This window comes from Mesoplodon mirus (genome assembly GCF_964341445.2).
Source record: "Mesoplodon mirus genome assembly, chromosome: 11".
Taxonomy (NCBI): domain Eukaryota; kingdom Metazoa; phylum Chordata; class Mammalia; order Artiodactyla; family Ziphiidae; genus Mesoplodon; species Mesoplodon mirus.
In genome coordinates this window covers 72110600-72128690 of record NC_138987.1, presented here as the reverse complement: position 1 = coordinate 72128690, position 18091 = coordinate 72110600, and the positions used below count along the sequence as shown (strand labels likewise).

The window sequence follows — 18091 nt, the reverse complement described above, 5'->3', positions numbered from 1 at the left end:
GCTCTGGAGCCCACAAGCCACAACTACTGAACCTGCGTGCTGCAATTGCTGAAGCCTGTGCGCCTAGAGCCCGTGCTCCACAACAAGAGAAGCCACCGCAATGAGAAGCCCACGCTCCACAACAAAGAGCGGTCCCCGCTCGCCACAGCTAGAGAAAGCCCGCACGCAGCAGCGAGGACCCAACACAGCCAAAAATAAATAAAGAAATAAAATAAAATAAAATAAAGAAATAGAAAAATAAATATAAACTTGGACCCTTACCTTCCACCATATATAGAAATTAACTCAAAATGGATTAAAGACCTAAACGTAAGACCTAAAACTATAAAAATTTTTGAAGAAAACAGAAAAAAAGCTTCATGACATTGCATTTGGCAAGGATTTCCTGGACATAACATCAAAGCCACAGACAACAAAAGTAAAAACAGATAAATTGGACTACATCAAAATTAAAAGCTTCTGTGCATCAAAGGAAACAACAGAATGAAAAGGTAGCCTATGGAATGGGAGAAAATCCTTGCAAATCATATCTCTGATAAGGGGTTAATATCCAGACTACATAAAGAACTCCTACAACTCAGTATAACAACAAAAACAAATAACCCAAGTTAAAAATGGGCAAGGGACTTGATTAGACATTTCTCCAAAGGAAATGTATAAATGGCCAACAAGAACATGAAAAGATATTCGACATCACTAGTCCCTAGGGAAATGCAAATCAAAACTACAATGAGCTATTACTCCTCACCCTTAGGATGGCTACTATCAAAAAAAAACAGGAAATTGGGGGGAAAAAAAACAAAGTAAGTGTTGGCAAGGATGTGGAGAAATTGGAACCCTTGTGCATTGCTGGTGTAAGGTAAATGGTACAGCTGCTGTGAAAAACAGGAAGATGGTTCCTCAAAAAATTAAAAATAAAATTACCATTTGATCCAGCAATACTGCTTCTGGGTATATATCCAGAAGAACTGAAGCAGAGTCTCAAAGAGATATTTGCACGTCCAAGTTTATAGTAGCATTATTCAGAATAGTCAAAAGGTGAAAGCAACATAACTTTCCATTGACAGAAGAATGGATAACAAAATGTTTTATACATAGAGTGGTATATTATTCAGCCTTAAAAAGGAAATTTTGGACACATGCTACAACATGGATGAACTTGGATGAACTAAGTGAAATAAGCCAGGCACAAAAAGATAATAAAAATACTGTATGGTCTCACGTATAAGAGGTAACTAGAGCAGCCAGACGCATAAAAAAAAAAGTAGACTGGTGTCTGTCAGGGGACATGGGGAGGAGGAAATGTGGAAGAGTTTTTCACTGGGCACAGAGTTTCAGTTTTGCAAAAAGTTCTGCAGACTGGTTGAACAACAATGTGAATATACTTAACACTAACTACTTTAAAATGATTAAGAATGTAAATTTTATGTTAGGTGTATTTTACTACAATTTAAAAAATTTTTTTAAAAACCCAACCAGGACAATATGAAAAAAGAAAATTACAGGCTAGACTCATGTACACTGATGTAAAAAACAATCCTATACAAAGCATAAGCAAATCAATCCAGTGATTTATAAAAAAGATAATCCAGCGTGACTAAATTGGGTTTATCCCAGGAATGCTTAGTTAGCCTAATTTGAAAATCAAGGTAACTGACCACATTAACAGGTTAAGGGGAAAAACATTTGATCATTCTGAGTTACAGAAAAGCCTATCAATACAGCTTAACATCTACTCATGATTTAAAACAATCAAAATACAACCCTTAACAAGGTAAGAACACAATGAAACCTCCTTAACTTGATAAAGGAGGGATTTTTCTCTTAAAAAAAAAAAAACCTACAAGTGTAATTTTATTGAAATATAGTCAACTTACAACGTTCTGTTAATTTCTGCTATACAGCAAAGTGACTCAGTTATATTCTTTTTTATATTTTCTTCCATTATGGTTTATCCCAGGATATTGAATATAGTTCCCTGTGCGATATATACAGTAGGACCTTGCTGTTTATCCATCCTATATATAATAGTTTGCATCTGTTAATCCCAAACTCCCACTCCTTCCCTCTCCCACCCGCTCTCCCTGCTGGCAACCACAAGTCTGTCCTCTGTATCTGAGTCTGTTTCTGTTTCGTAGATGAGTTCATCTATGTAATATTTTAGATTCCACATATAAGTGATATCCTGTAGTATTTGTCTTTCTTTTTTTGACTTCCTCCACTTAGTATGATAATCATTAGTTCCATCCATGCTGCTGCAAATGGCATTATTTCATTCTTTTGTATGGCTGAGTAGTATTCCATTGTGTATATATATATACCACTTCTTATCCATTCATCTGTTGGACATTTAGGTTGTTTCCATGTCTTGGCTACCGTAAACAGTGCTATGAACATAGAGGTTCATGTATCTTTTCGAATTATAGCTTTGTCTGGGCATATGCCCAGGAGTGGGATTGCTGGATCATCTGGCAACTCTATTTTTCATTTTCTGAGGAACCTCCATACTGTTTTCTACAGTGGCTATACCAATTTACATTCCCACCAACACTGTAAGAGGGTTCCCTTTTCTCCACATCCTCTCCAGTATTTGTTATTCGTAGACTTTTTAATGGTGGCCATTCTGACTGGTGTGAGGTGGTACCTCATTGTAGTTTTGATTTGCATTTTTCTAATAATTAGCAATGCTGAGCATCTTTTCATGTGCCTACTGGCCATGTGCATGTCTTCTTTGGAGAAATGTCTATTTAGGTCTTTTGCCCATTTTTCGATTGGGTTGGTTTTTGGTTATTGAATCTACAAGTGTAATTTTAAATGGTAACATTTGAAAGCATTTCCTCTGAGATCAGAAACAAGACAGGAAACAAAACCATGAGTATCTGAAGATATCTAAGAAAGTACAGTAATAATTCAGAGGTAGACAAACAGACCAAAGACATAGAAGAAAGAGTACAGAAAGGAAACCACCCATATATGAAAACTTGATTTATGAAAGAGAATTTTGCATATCAGGAAGGAAATGAAGAACTATTTCAATAAACAGTGCTGGAATAACCAATTATCCATACAGAAAGAATCAATTCATAATCCATACCTCTCACAAAAATCAATTATTGAGAGATTAAAGGATTAAATGTAAAAAGTATAACCATAAAGCTTTTAGTTGATAGAGAAGAATATCTTTATGACCTCTGAATAGGAAAAGATTAAGATAAACTATAAAGAAAAAAACCCCATATATTTAACTATATTAAAGTTAAGGACTATTATGAGGTATATATGTAAACCAATTATATTCTATTGTGTTTGGGAGGAAAGGGTGCAGCTTATAGATAATGTCATCAAAAGTTATCAAGGTATACATGAAATATGTCAACTAACCAACTGAATTCAAAGATCAAATGTTTTAATCTTTTAATCAACACGATATTGTAGGGACTTGGAAACAAGAATTAAAAAAAACAACACTCTCATGGTTCAGTAAGTGTCTGCATCAACATTTGTGTCTGTATCTCATTGCAAATATTAGCAATGATGCCCATGGTAAAATCTAAATAGTGTTTCAGATAAGTGGGATGTTACTTTGACCTTTCCCACTGCTCCGTGAACCATATTTTTTACCAAAATCCAGAACCTATCTTTGGATGCTTTAGGGAAGAAATATTTAATATATTAAGATAAGATCTCCCTTGGAGAAATACTAAGGACTTTTAAAAAAGAAGAAATGGAGCAAATAGACAACATATTCTTAGGACTTCCACATAATTCTGAAATTATAAATGGAAAAGAAATAAACACAATTACAAGGAACACCTCATGCACTTGGGAAACTATTAACACTGTATATATGACTGAAAGGAATGAGTTGGAAAGAACATTTATCCCAAGATAAATTTTTTTAACAATATGAAGGTATATGTCCACCAAGGAAAATAAATCCATTCCCATTTCATCCACCATCAAAAACATCCTTCCCTTTACCCAAAACACACACATATATATACAAGATAAATGTTTTCAACCTAAACTGTAAGCCTCTGGCTCACATGAAAACAAAATGATTTTAACCACACACAAGCTCCAGCACTCAGACTTGTAGTTTCTACATGCTGCCCACACAGCACTTTGTGAGCATGTGATTAGGAGGAATGATGCACAATCACACCACATTCCTTCCCTCAGCTCACACATCAAGAACTTGCCCTCTCAGCTGCATTCTTCTCCAAACAGCCATGGTCACCTTAGCAACCCTATGCTCCTAATATGGACAGCTGCTCCATTTAAAGTCAGCCCTTCTTGGCAGGGAATATGCTTGTTCTTCAAATTGGGGGAGAGAGGAGAGGTTTTCCTTTCAATACACATTGCAGGGGTTGATTTAACTTGATCAGCACTTTTGTTCTGTGGCAGCAATTTGTGTCGAGTTTCAACCTATTTTGAGGTTTTCTTTTATTTTTTTTTAATCTAAAAGCAAATGGCTAAAAAATAAAATCAAGGCAGCTCATATGGAATTCTAAGGAAGAATGGAACATGAAACAAAAATGTATCTGAAATAACTGTATTCTTTTATAAAATGATGAAGCTATCCACATTTTTGAAAGTTAAAATTTACTTAAATTGAACTGTAACATCTGAAGCCTTAATATACAATAAGAAATCAGTCAGAAGACCTGTCATAGCCTATTTTTGAACAACAAAAACATTGCTAAGCTTCGAAGTGCTATGGCTCCAATCTATTTAATAGATTATGAGTTGATCTGCATCCCTTTATCCCACCATCTACATGTGAAATCTTTCCACAGGCTCAAAAGTAAACTAGGTATTGAGACCAAATGATGAGTATATATGAGGACCCTCCAGACCTAGAATGACCTAGGATAGCACTGGATTACTCAAAACCAATCTTGATCTGTGCTTGTACCATTAAAGCTGGGTCTGAACCAAAGTAAGTCTCTCAGGATAAAAGATACAGGTTTATAATACAGTTTGCCTGATTTTCATACTGCAAACAAATTATTTGCGGGGGAGGGATTACCGTTTTCTGAAATAATGTGAGATCAAACTGCTCATTCCATACCCACAAAAGGATTCTAATCCCCACTTGTTAAAATTAAACACCTAATTTTTAAGTATAGTTAACAGGCATGTTCAAAACTAAAAAATTTATAGTATTTGTTCTAAGTTGGAAAGTTTATGAAATAATTTTCTATACAACTGATGGACAAAATCCATATTAATTTATTAAGTGCTGTTTCAGTGAATGTTAAGGTTAAGTGAATACCATCTACATTACTTATTGGTTTTATTTTTGTCTGTATATGTGTGTTTTTTAAACTTCTCAGGCTATGAGGTTTTTTATGGTTAGGAACATTTCTTCCATGTTAAAACTATCCTTGTAATTACATCTTCTATATAGAGCAAAATATACATTGATAGGGTGGCAGTGTAGATTAGTAAAAAGAATCTAAAGCTAATTCTGCTACTGGTTTCCTCATTTGTAAAATGATAATACTCTGTCCTACTTACGGCATGTGTTAACATAACAAAGTAAAAATCATGAAATTATTATGCCATACGAAATACTCAAAAATTTAAGAAATCAGAGAAAGGGACTATGTTACCTGAACTGTTATTTTTAAAAAGAATGGGGAGTATTCAACAATGCATGGGATACCAAATCAATATCAAGAGGGTCCAGTCTTCCCGCCAAAGATTTTACAAATACTTAAGTGCTGACATGTAAATAACTACTTCTTTCAAAAAGCCTCAACACTGGCTTTTAGCAAATGTGAATTCCCTTACCCTTTTCCATTCCACTACTACTGAATCAGTTCCACATTTCCGCCTGGCCTCCAGAACTAAGTGCCCCTAAGATCCTCTTTCCATAAAAAGAAACTGCTCCCAGAAGGTACCTTGTTAGCTTTTTCGACCTGATAGAAGCCCCTCCCTGATCTGACCAGTGCTGTCATTATCCTCCTTAATGGAATGTCAGGGCCCACTTTATCCTCTTCTAGGAGTTTTCCCCTCTCCCCTCTTCTCGACTACAAGGCATATCATCACCACAGACTTGGAGATTCTGAAGTTCCCACTTTCTGACAATTTCTAGTTAGGGGATCCAAGAGAAGTTACTTCTGCTGATACTGTGCTTACCATAGATGAAATTGTCTTTCTGCATCCCAAATTTAGAATCTTGCATTTGTACTGTTCTTACTCTGTGTTAGATTCAGTGATGGAAATTCACAGAACATGATTCTGCTTCAGTGAAGTAATAGAAAGAAATAAGATGAACGTTCATATATAATTTAATGGAGAAATTAACAAGCAATAGATAATGGGGAGGTTCTATAACATTACTGGTATTATCTTTCAACCATAAGGCTTTTCACCAGCTAACACTGAGACCTAAGCATTTTAATATACTGTTTCTAGACAAAAAATATACGTTTTTGTTAGGCCCTACAGTTTTCTTTGTTCTAACAGACTCCTAGATAGACAGCCTTCTAAACAGATGTTTATATTTCCTCTAATCTTCCACAGGATCTAATTCGCATTCTTCAACTTCAATTCTAATATAAAGAAATAAGCACGAACTGACCTTTTCTTAAATGCTCATTTTATGTGCCTTACACATTTAAGAAACTTTACATTTAATAGCTTCATTTTAATAAACAACCTGGAATACAATGTACCAGTTGGACAAAACAAATTAGAAGAACACTCAGCAACATGGCCAGATCTTAGAAAAAAATAAGACAGGAGGGTGGAGGGGACTATAAGAATAAGATTAAGACCTAATGTATAATTAAAACACAGGCACATAAAATAATAAAGCTTTTATAAGATATAAACAAAACGATACACACCAAACACATTTGAAGGTCATTTGTTATGAAAGAAAATGGAAGAACAATCCTTTAACGAACCAGTGATAAATGGGTATGACACAAACTGAAGAATATCATTAACTCAATACTCCTGTACTTGAGGTTAAAAACTGGTACTTCAATATTGGAGAAGATAATCATGTGACTGTTTAGATACCTGGCCTTTCTCCCGTCTATGGAATTCTTACTGCTTTATTTAAATCCATGGTTGTCTGTGGGTCATTATCACCCTGGCACTTCAGGCCATGTTCCCATTTGATTATAGTATTATTTTGTAAGGATTACTTTTTCTTCAACTCTCAGCTTGGTACTTTCCTTTTTAAATGGCACTCCAAAACAAGGTACAATAGCTAGTATAAAAAGATGCAAATTTTTCTGCATTTTAAATTCTGCATGCGTCTAAATTATATTGCGTCTCATAAGCAGCAACATGTTTTGAGATACAATTTTGGACTAGTTAACATGAAATTCTCTGCATTTCTTTACTCCTTTGTCTTTGAACTGTCAATAGTGGATACCAGAAGTTAAACCTGTATTACACAACTATGGTAAGGTTAAGGTGGAATTCCCCCAGCTTAGCAACAGTGGAGAGCTAGAGCTGTTACCACCTCTCAGTCCAAAGGGTAAAGCGAAGTGTGGCTACTAGGACCTAGGAGAGTAGTGGCAGGAGAGGGCCTCTTGACAGAGGCAAAAACAACAACAAACTGGTACTTCAGACAAAGCCATCCTCTTTCATAATAAACAAAGTTGCCCAAAATTTTAAACAGTAATTTTTAAAATTGTGATAAAATATACATAACATAAAATTTACCATTTCAACCATTTTTAAATGTAGGGTTAACAATAATTTAAGTTGTCATTGTCCCTTTAATACCTTTAACTGTGTAGCAGGGTAATACTATATGAAGGTGAATAATCTTTTTTAGATTATTTTCTACTCTAAAAAAATTATGAAAGCACCTGGTATGTACAAAAATATATATTTATTGAACAGGTACAGGGGAACCCTAAGGGTACAGACAATATAATTCATCATCATTGTATCATACATTGTACTGATGTCTGAGATTTACATTTTATTTGCCAAAAGAACAGTGACAAAGATGTAACAGATCAAGTTCACTAAGATTAAAATTTTTGAAGTTTTTGTTTTTACTTTAAGCATTGTGGTCCAGGAAAAGAAGGATCTGGACTTCTCCTGAAGTAATGCCTTTGAGTAGTGCCCTGGAAGATCAGATAGTGCTATACACAGGTTCTAGGATCCCCTCCCTTAACCTCCTGTTAAGTAGAAGAAAAAAATAGGGCAAAAGAGTTTCACAAGAAACTTATAAATGAAAACTTGGAAATTTACTCTCCCTTCCTCCTTATCAGCTAGTGGGTCCCCTTTATTTTAACGCTTTATTTTCAGTTATCAGGATAAAAACTGACTTGATTAACTAAATCTGTGGCAGTTTCAAAAGCAGGTGGAAAAATTGTGTTTGAGGGTGAATGTTACCCTCAGGACATAGGATACTGAAAAAAGAGAAAAAATGAGAAAGTTATTGATCTGAATAATTCACTTTATAAGCATTTCCAGTTGACAGATTGAATTACTCTGCAAGGACCACTACTACCTATGCCAAAAGTTCCTGAGAAAACTTAACCAAAGTAAGTTCTTAATGCTGCCAAGCAATTGATTTTAAGTGTCTGGCATAGGGTAGGCACACTGATAAGGAAATTTTACTATCTACTCACTTGAACAATTTCATCCTTCAGAAGTCTAAAGAGAATAATAATGTATATCAATGATGATTTAAAATCCATTGTCAAGGTGATCATTAGGATTTTTTTCTTTAATACTACCTGTTACTCAATCTTTTATTATCTAGCTGGTAGGAAGCATTCCACTTTTTAAACGAAATATAGCAGTTACACAATTTCCATAGGTGGAAGCATTGCTAAATAATCTCCTTTAACTTAAAACCTCTAAGAGAGCTTCTATGAACCCACTACTCCCTAATGTCACTTAGATAGTACTATCCATTGAAGTAAAAGGTAAATGGGCCCCAATGAAAGAAAAGAACTTTTTTCTCAAAATGGACAAACCCACTCCTAAGTATGCTAGGAATAAGCTGTGACTATGAAAAGCAGTATTTGAGTTTCAAGGTGACTACTTTAATCACACCCTTTTAATCCTAACTTCAAATAAGATGACTTGTGTCTTGCTAGCAAATTCTGAGGTAGTAAAGGAATAGCTAACAAATTTGTGAGAATCTTGTAATAATCCAGAAAAGATATGAAATAAGTATGGGAAAAGGATAAAAAGCCAGAGCAATTAAGCCTATACTCAACCATATTTGTTTTATTAGTATATTAACAATGTCTTACCTTGTGGAATTCTCTTCTGAGAAAAATAGATACAATTTTGTCCCTAAAAAAATTTCAGGTAGAAAAGTTGAAATGTTAGTTTCAAATAGAAAGTCTTTTGAAAATGAAAAGTTACAAAATGCTAGCATAGTACATTTAGATTATAATGACATTTGGTATTAACAAAGCTTAAGAAATATTAAGCCTCAAATAAATGTTATTATCTTCATTAAAATATTTATTATAAAATTTATTATTGTATTATAAAAATACTCTACTATCAAATCATTTTTGCTAAGTACATAATAATGAGGGGCACATTTTCATATTCTAAGACATTAGTACTTAATTGGGTTTTACTCATGCCAAGATTTGATATTCTGAAGGGTACCTTTTTTTTTTTTAGCTATTGTACATGTCATAGAAGTCATCCCTTTAATGTGTAAAATTCAGTTACACAACCATGACCACCACCTAATTCTAGAACATTTTCATCACTCCAATAAGAAACACTGTTCTGAAGGGTATTTTTATTCCCAGGAAGAAACATCTTAACAAATTTAATTTTAAAAGATATACAAGAAGCATACTCTTTATAACACTATGACCATAATTTGTTTTTTTTAAAAAATGTGTAGAACACAGACCAGAAGGGAAAACAAATATCCAAAAATTGTAAGAGTGGCTGTATTTGGAGAGCGTTATTATAGTGACTCTTTTTCATGTATTTCCTCAAAACTAAAATTTTATAATATTAACTTTATAGTTCTTAAAAAAGTAAAGCAAAGACATACATTTTCTAGAGATATATGCTAGAATTTGTTCCACAACCCAAAGGAAAAACAGAAATACAAGTTGACACTTCTTTAAAAGTCCACTATATTTTTTTATTAAATGTTTTTCAAAGTAGATAAAGTAAGTATAAAGTTAAAAAAAAATTTGGCCACACTTACTAATCTGGTTGAAAAGCCACAGCTGCATCTTACTTTATGACAAATTGACTGTTTCATTACTTTGGCATCTGGGCATCTACTTCTTAATGGTCATTTCTGAAATAAAGATGTAATTAAGAACATATTATAACAAAAATATAAAATCTTTAAGGACAATTATCTAAATATTAGTGACTAGAGGGAACTATCAAAACAGTTCTTAAGCAATCTTCTAGTAAAAAACATTAACTGGGCTGAGAATGAGGTGGGAGGGACCAGAATTATACAGTTATGCTACACATACTCATTATAAAAATCTACAACCGCTTCAGTCCTCAATCCCTTTCACCCATCAGACTCTTGCAATTCCTAAGGATGCCACTTACAAACCGGAAAAAGAGGAAAGGGAGACGTAGAAAAGGAACCCTAAAATTGCACATTTGGCTTCTTGTTTTTGTTTTTTGTTTTTTGGGCTGCACCGTGCAGCTTTCAGGATCTTAGTTCCCCAAGCAGGGATGGAACCCAGGCCCAGGTAGTGAAAGCGCCGAGTCCTAACCACTGGACTGACAGGGAATTCCCTAAAATTGCACATTTGAAAACAGTAAGTTAATTGCTTATTTATTATGCTTGTCTGTTTCTCCCTCACATCTATAAGAAATCTAAGCTCCAAAGGAGATTTTTTTCTGTCTTATTTGCTGGTATCTCTCAAGTACCTAAGACAATGACTGCCATGCTATAGGTGTTCAGTATATATTCATCGAAAGAATGAATAACTTTATGAATGATTTAATGTTAACTGATGAAATATTTAACCTGACAGTATGTCAAAACGGCAGTCTCAAAATGCCATTTCTTCCGCACATACACCATTAATGTTAATGCCAACTACATCATCAGTATTGTTTCTTTTTGCCAACAAAGCCCATTAATTAAGACAATCAAGACATGGTCCCCGAACTTCAAGGAACAGAATAAAGGCATCTATCACTTTGTAATTTTATTAGTGCAACCTCTGGGAAAGACTCCTAGAAGGGGAATTGCTGGACGTGTGATCTTCCTAAATATTGCCAAATAGTGTGGATGAGGGTCTTTTTCTTTTGCAAACATGTATGTTCTTTGAGGAGACAGCTAGGAATATAAGAAAAAAATCTTTTATAAGGAGTGAAAAGTTGATCTCAACAATAACCCTCAAGGAACCCAGTAGTACCCCCTACTTCCCATCCTGTAACTGAATTAATATTCCACAAAATGCTGCTCTTTTAGTAAAAAAAATTGGGGGGAATACAAATATTATTACAGAATTGCTTTTCTTCCTTTCAACAACTGGTGGAAGAATAAACCAAAATCATTTTTAAATGGTTGTCTACAGAGAAAAGAGAAAGCAAGTTGGAAAGGACAGGCATGGAAGTTAGACCCCTCAGAATGTATCTTGTTTCATAGTTTTTACCTTGAAGACATGTTTTAAAGTCAAATGAACATCAAACGATAATGACATTTTGAACATCAAAATGATAACGACTACCATTGACTGGAACATTAAATGTATTTTTAAAAAAATCCATCGTCTTTGGTAGTCACTAGAGCAAGAACTAATTATCCTGAAAATTGATAATGGAAAAGAATCAAGTATTTATCCTACCTTTCTTATATGAAAGGTACCCCAGAGTAACCAGACAGTCAGTTAAGTGAAAGCCCTCTTTTATAGGATTGCAAAAAATAAATGTAGAAGGAATGACAGAATTAGAGAATACTCATTTTGTAATAGTTAATGAAATAATAAATCTAAAAATTGATCAGTGGTTGCTAAAACCATTAGATAAAAGGTTGATGGGAAACTTTATAATGGATAAATCAGGCTACAAAACCTGAACCCAGTGATTAACCTTAACATCATTACAAAGGGATCAACCAGACTTTATGTGCAGAAGTATTCATCACTATTCATTAGGTATTTATCCTGGGAGCTCCAATTTCAAAAGATATCCATAATATGACCACTTTTACCACCTCCACTCTTATGATGGTCCAAGCCACCTTATTTCTCATCTGCATTACTGTAATAGTTCTCCATCTGATCTCCTAGCTTCTTCCCTTGCTCACCTCAACAAATCAGTCAGATTAGTCCTTTTCAAAAGAAAATCAGATCATGTCATTCTTCTGCTCAAACCCTCTAATTGAGTCCATCTCACCAGTTTCAAAGCCAAAATCCTTACAAAGACCATAAGGACCACGATCTGATTTTCCCTTCCCCAACTCTCTAACCTTATCTCCTACCACTCTCCCTCTTGTTCACTCCATTTTAGGCACATTGGCCTCTTTCCTTAAACACATCAAGCATGTTCTCACTTCAGTGCCTCAGGACTTGTACTAATTCCTCCTTCACTTCCTCTAGGACTTGGTTTTTAAAAGTTATCTAATTAAAGAGATACACCCTGGTTCCCCAGGCAAGCCCAAAATATCTGCCTCAGATTTCCTCATCTGGCAGAGAATATGTAAGGAGAAGTCAGTCATAAATTTTGGAGACGATAATCATTTGAAACACAAATGTAATCAATTTTCGTATCTTTGTATCTAAACATCTATGAAGTTATACTGTCTCTTTTAAAAGATTCTTATGGTCCAAACTTCAAAGAATTAATGAAGATGTAGCTACCATAGTCTGTGTGGCTTTTTTTTTCTTTTCAGTTTTTGTTTTGTTTTTAAATCATCTGTATCATAACCCTAGAAAGAAGTGGTGAAAGATTTGAATTATATGAGTCCCATTAAAAAACAACTAGCAAAATAAATGGCATTCCCTTTCCTCCCACTCCTTTAGTGATTTGTTTGAGATTACATTATAAAATTCCAAGTAATTTCAGGAAAAGTTTAACTACTTCCACATTTATCTGTTACCTTTTAGGCACCATGACCACCAGAAAGAATCAAAAGAACTCACTAACTCTAACATGACTAGACTAGCTATGCCATGGTAGGGATGTTTGAACTTAATTATTTTTCTTTAAATAAACAAACTCCTCCTGGGCTAAGGCCTACGCTGCCTTTTAAACATCCTGCGTGTGGTGGCCAAGCTTCAGGGTCTTAAGAGAAATAGCCAGGGGACAGTGAAAACAGCAAGTATGACTCAGTGATCATATTTAATAGTCTCTGAAGACCAAAATAAAGATACCAGTTCTGGCAAGAGTTCTCTAGAATTGCCCCAAAACTGACTTATCCACATACCTTTCATCTGAACAATCTATTTTTAAGGCTCACAAAGCATTTGTTATGTGCCTATCAGACCTTACATACAAAAATAAACCAAAAGTATTATGAAAACAATCAGCTGGGGTTCTAAGAGTTAGATGATGAATCTAATGTTAAAATCTGCTTTTTGGGGGAGGGACGTGAAGAGAACTCTTGAATATTGTTGTGCAGAAATGCCCCCATTCATCTGGAAATCAAACTTTCAGCAAGTTCAACCACGTGAAGAAAGGCTAGTGATATTAAAGCAACCTTTTACTGAGCAACTTCTGTGTGCCAGAAATTTACATTAGCTTGCTTAATTCTCAGAGCTTCCCTATGGGAAAGGTATTAACAAAACAGAGTGGTTAAATAACTTGTCCAAACCAGAAAAAGACGGCTCCAAAATGCAAAATCTCAGTCTTTCTTTTTCACTGTTATAATCTGCAGTAAACTGGAATAAAACTATTAGTCACAAATACCACATTTGCCCCATAGGAGTAACATGTAAATCCAGGCTGCTCATTTGAGAAATTTGTTCCATTCTTCCACAGCTGTTTTAAATAAGAGGACAAAAGAGGAAGGTTCACTGTTGTACATTAATAAGAAACATGTAGCATTAGGGATGAATCAGAAGAATATGCTACATTTAGCTCTAAGGGAACTGAGTAAGAGTAAGTGGGGCACAGCACAGCTCACTAATTAGTATTCATTCATAATGATTAACCTGACTCAACTCTTAAGTGACTGATGGCTATTCCATATGCGCTGAGAAGTCAGGGAAGAAATGTTAAGACTTAATACAGTGGGTAACACAGATATTTACCAAAATAGTTTCTGTAGTTTTCTGGATGTTTGAAATACTTCTCTCTCTTTCTCTCCTGATGTATAGATACATACATACACATACATACATTAAAGTTTTTCATTAACTTCTTAAAATTTACAATAAAATTATTAGTTATAATTCCTAATTTTCCTTTTCCGGAAAATTCTCTCATGTGGAACACCTTAGTTCCTGACAATGTGAGATAACACTTATTGGCTTCAGTTCTTTATACTCAACAGAATCTGATTTTTTAACATGTCATTAATCAGAAAATATTTTGTAGGAATATTTCCTTTCTAAACTGTACATTTAATTTGTTACTAGATGCACCCACTGCTTATCATACAATGAAAGTAACATACCTATTCTAAAATAAAAAATCAAGGTGATTACTTAACTATCAAGACGCATTACCCCGGGACTTCCCTGGTGGTCCAGTGGGTAAGACTCTGTGCTCCCAATGCAGGGGGCCCGGGTTCGATCCCTGGTCAGGGAACTGGATCCCGCATGCATGCCACAACTAAGTGTTCATATGCTGCAACTAAAGATCCCACATGCCACAACTAAAGATCCCCCATGCTGCAATGAAGATCCCATGTGCCACAACTAAGACCCGGCACAGCCTAAATAAAAAAAAATTTTTTTTTAAAGACACATTACCCAGGAACTGTGGCCTTACTATACTAATGTCCTCAGTTATTTGGAGAAAGTGAAGACTGCTTGGAACAAATTATCCTTATTGACTAAAAGACAAAACATTTAAATAATTTACTGCTTTACACAGAGCAGAGACTCAACAGATTCATGATTAAAAGTTCCCCAAAGACCTAAATACATTATGCTAGACTTCTAAATACTTGATTGTGTCCTGGGAATTTTCAGCATAAATTAACACACACAAAAAAAACCTCCTTCACAATCTCAAATCATTGCACTAATGGTTAAGAATGATGAAGGAGGGCTTCCCTGGTGGCGCAGTGGTTGAGAGTCCGCCTGGCGATGCAGGGGACACAGGTTCGTGCCCCGGTCCGGGAAGATCCCACATGCTGCACAGTGGCTGGGCCCGTGAGCCATGGCCGCTGGGCCTGCGCGTCTGGAGCCTGTGCCCCGCAACGGGAGAGGCCACAACAGTGAGAGGCCCACGTACCGCAAAAAAAAAAAAAAAAAAAAAGAATGATGAAAGAAAGGGGAGGGAAGGTAAGGACACACTCTTCCAGGATACCAATTATAAGTAATGCAACCTTCACCTGTGGTGTTTGTTGTTTTGTTTTGCATTTTAACAAAATGGAAGTACACAGCATATGGAGTATGTATTGTTTCTTGAAACTTTATCATACACACCTTCTCTCCCTAGAGTTAGTGTCTGTCTCTTTCTCTCTCTCCTTCCCTTCCTTCCTCTTGCACACAATATGAATAACTGTTACTTTTTTAAACTTTTGTTTTATATACAAACATGCTACTCACATTCTGGCTATGACAATAAAATATATTTCTTAGTTTAAAAAAAAAAAGACCTCTTAACATATGAGTCTATGTAGAACATTAAGGTAAATATCTCCTGGGTTAGTTTTCTTCTATGTGTTCAACATTATACGTAATGAAGAGATATATACAAATAAATATCACAGAGCCTGTGGCTTTACTGTTTTTCATGAATTTTAATACCACACACAATAAAATATTCACTATGGAGAGGAACTTGGTATTAAAGCAGATTTACTTTGACTCTATTCCAGGGGGCTGAGTTACTTGAATACCAAAAGACTTCAGCATTTGATAGTCTCTTCTTGAAGATGCTGTAATAATATGTATGTGCCCCACAAACTGTTACCCAACTGCATTAACTTCCTCAAAAGTGGAAACAACTTTGATAAAGTTGTTTATAAAGTTCAGCCCTTTTATTTTCTAGGGGATAACCAATAACTTCAAAAATAGAAGTCAACCTAGAAGAGCTACAATTTTTTTCCTAAATTCCTCCTTTATCTGCTAGGAGGAAAATACTATCTTCATCCTTTAGTAGTTCTGGTAGACTCTAAATATTTTTCAGCAATGTAACAGACACAATTTTTCACCACACTCAAACTCTAATTTCTCATGGTAAGCACTGCACAAAGAACAATGAAAGAAAGAATGACCAATGCCTTCAAACTGGAAATCAGTTTCCAGCAAAATGAAAAGTAGAATTCATGTCTCATGAAAGAATCTTCAGTAAATCCATATCACAAAGCAATCAATATAAGCTATACCTGTTTTCTCTGAACTACAACTATGAAATATTGTTTCTCCTAAAATCCACAGAACTTTCAGTTATGGCCATCAGATAATTCAAAGGAATTCAGTGGCCCTCTATAACTTGGTCCTCCTTCATTATACATAAAGAACTTGCCTAATATTCTATATTTAAATTGCATGTAGAAACAAAAAATGGTAAGAAGGAGGGTGAGAAAGAAAACCTCATAAATTGGCCATATTAGAAATAACAGAACAGATTTTGAGACTGGGGGAAAAAAAACTGAAATCATTTTCTACTTTATAGGTGAAGAAACTTGAAGAAGCATATGAGCAAGGAAAGAACTGAAGTTCATATTATAAATGGTATTTTACCCTAGAATTACCAATTCCAACAGATCTAAAATAGGTGTTTTAGCTTAACACATACATAGCATATGTAATCAGAACGGACTGCAATGCTGAAGAGTTTAAATGAATGCATGAATTCTGAGTACAGTATATAAATTAAGGGAAATTAGAAATGGTCTATGTATCCTTCAGTGATGACAGAATTCCAATAAGTAACCTGATTCCTTGGTGCAGCTTTTTAGGACAGTCTGTGCCGGATGGATCACTGCTCTGGCCCAGTATGGCATTTCTTACTTAGATGACTAATTAAATGCACCATTAGCTAATGTTCATAAAGATAAGAAACTGTGTATATGCCAATATCCTGTTTTCAACCTGGTAGCTTAATAAAAGGACTACTGCCCATTTGAGGATTGCTGGTCCACTAAACCAGTTCATAAAAGAGGAATAAATCTCAAAGTTAAGTAGTAGAATAGCAGAGTATATATATAACATCAATTGCATTTATACAAAAACCCATTGTATACAGCCTGCACTGGACCAAAAACAAAAAATTCACAGAGAAATAAGAGAAATAAGAGTTCTCAAATTTAAATTTATATTCTAGGAAAGATCAGATTAGGATAAGGACAAAAAGCATAGTATATTCAATATTAAAAATGTAATACTTAAAGAGAATAAAAATCACTTTCAACTTCATGGACATTTACCTTAAATTAAGTATTTCTCTATCATCCAACTCACATTTAGACTGTTTACAACAGTATGTGTGTGGAAGGGCATTTGATCTACTCAATTTCACAAAAATTACAGCCTCCCATTTAGTCCCAAAGGTACAAGTGAACAAAATAACATTATTATAAAGTGCTGTTTTGGTAGCAAAGAAAAATATGCAGAACAGACGGACTCGTACTAAAGGAATAATTAACAAGAGCTGTGGTTCATGAAGAAATACTCTAGCTTGGGTGACATCATGGTAACTACGAGAGTTTGCCTTTATGATTTTCCCCCCAAACCAAGCTGGATATGTCCCAAGTTAAATAACAACTCCTGTTTCACTCCTAGATATCACTTTTTTTTAGCTTTAAAATAGAAGTACATAAGTCAATTTAAAATGCAAACTGGTATAAAGGCTTAAAACTTATTGTTTAAAGAAAGCACTGATTCTAACTTTAAAAAAAAAAAAGGCCTTAATGACTTTCCTAAGGCAGAGGAGGAGTTTCATCGTTTTTCAACCTACCAATGCAAATAAAAAAGGCTATAAAGGATGCTGCTTGTAGGATAACATGCATGTATCCCCCCAA

General features: G+C 34.8%; 1 protein-coding gene across 1 annotated transcript in view; it reads right to left on the bottom strand.

The window, feature by feature from the left end:
* The window catches only part of FRS2 (fibroblast growth factor receptor substrate 2), a 70125-nt gene extending 63902 nt beyond the window's left edge, over window positions 1-6223 (bottom strand). The window contains exon 1 of the mRNA XM_082637072.1: window positions 6148-6223. The gene's annotated coding sequence lies outside the window, so the exon portion shown is untranslated. The remainder of the gene's footprint in view (window positions 1-6147) is intronic.
* Between the last annotated feature and the right edge of the window lie 11868 nt (window positions 6224-18091).